The sequence below is a fragment of the Triticum aestivum genome, unplaced genomic scaffold (assembly GCF_018294505.1).
Source record: "Triticum aestivum cultivar Chinese Spring unplaced genomic scaffold, IWGSC CS RefSeq v2.1 scaffold134853, whole genome shotgun sequence".
Classification (NCBI taxonomy): Eukaryota; Viridiplantae; Streptophyta; class Magnoliopsida; order Poales; family Poaceae; genus Triticum; species Triticum aestivum.
In genome coordinates, this window is record NW_025289472.1 from 1 (window position 1) to 1,082 (window position 1,082).

The 1,082-nt window shown below is 50.3% G+C and overlaps 2 non-coding genes across 2 annotated transcripts; both read right to left on the bottom strand.

Moving 5' to 3' along the window:
* Positions 1 to 229: 229 nt before the first annotated feature.
* Positions 230 to 348, bottom strand: LOC123178806 (5S ribosomal RNA). The gene has a single exon (XR_006489867.1). It is a non-coding gene; the product is annotated as a 5S ribosomal RNA (ribosomal RNA).
* A 301-nt stretch (positions 349 to 649) lies between these two features.
* On the bottom strand, positions 650 to 768 carry LOC123178807 (5S ribosomal RNA). Its single transcript, XR_006489868.1, has one exon. It is a non-coding gene; the product is annotated as a 5S ribosomal RNA (ribosomal RNA).
* Between the last annotated feature and the right edge of the window lie 314 nt (positions 769 to 1,082).

The following is a 1,082-nucleotide window of genomic DNA, read 5'->3' on the forward strand; positions in this document are numbered from 1 at the left end:
TTTGGCCGCTCCCGCTCAACTACGGAGACGAGTTTTACCACGGTTCAACTGCACCAGTGCCTATTTACCATGGTTTCGACCCCTTTCAGAACACGCTTGCCGCCGCTAGACGCGTGAATAATGAGCAGCGAGCTAAAACTTACCGTAAACGTGCAAAATAATAAAACGTGCTAAACATACGTCGCGCTCGTGCGTTTTGTTTCGCACGCGGTGCAAAAAAATTAAAAAGGGAATGCAACACGAGGACTTCCCAGGAGGTCACCCATCCTAGTACTACTCTCGCCCAAGCACGCTCAACTTCGGAGTTCTGATGGGATCCGGTGCTTTAGTGCTGGTATGATCGCATCCGACATGTTACCCCCGTCTTCGTCCCTTATGCTTGCCCCTCCCAGCTCCACTACACACACGATTGCACATTCCTTTGGCCGCTCCCGCTCAACTACGGAGACGAGTTTTACCACGGTTCAACTGCACCAGTGCCTATTTACCATGGTTTCGACCCCTTTCAGAACACGCTTGCCGCCGCTAGACGCGTGAATAATGAGCAGCGAGCTAAAACTTACCGTAAACGTGCAAAATAATTAAACGTGCTAAACATACGTCGCGCTCGTGCGTTTTGTTTTGCACGCGGTGCAAAAAAATTAAAAAGGGAATGCAACACGAGGACTTCCCAGGAGGTCACCCATCCTAGTACTACTCTCGCCCAAGCACGCTCAACTTCGGAGTTCTGATGGGATCCGGTGCTTTAGTGCTGGTATGATCGCATCCGACATGTTACCCTCGTCTTCGTCCCTTATGCTTGCCCCTCCCAGCTCCACTACACACACGATTGCACATTCCTTTGGCCGCTCCCGCTCAACTACGGAGACGAGTTTTACCACGGTTCAACTGCACCAGTGCCTATTTACCATGGTTTCGACCCCTTTCAGAACATGCTTGCCGCCGCTAGACGCGTGAATGATGAGCAGCGAGCTAAAACTTACCGTAAACGTGCAAAATAATAAAACGTGCTAAACATACGTCGCGCTCGTGCGTTTTGTTTTGCACGCGGTGCAAAAAAATTAAAAAGGGAATGCAACACG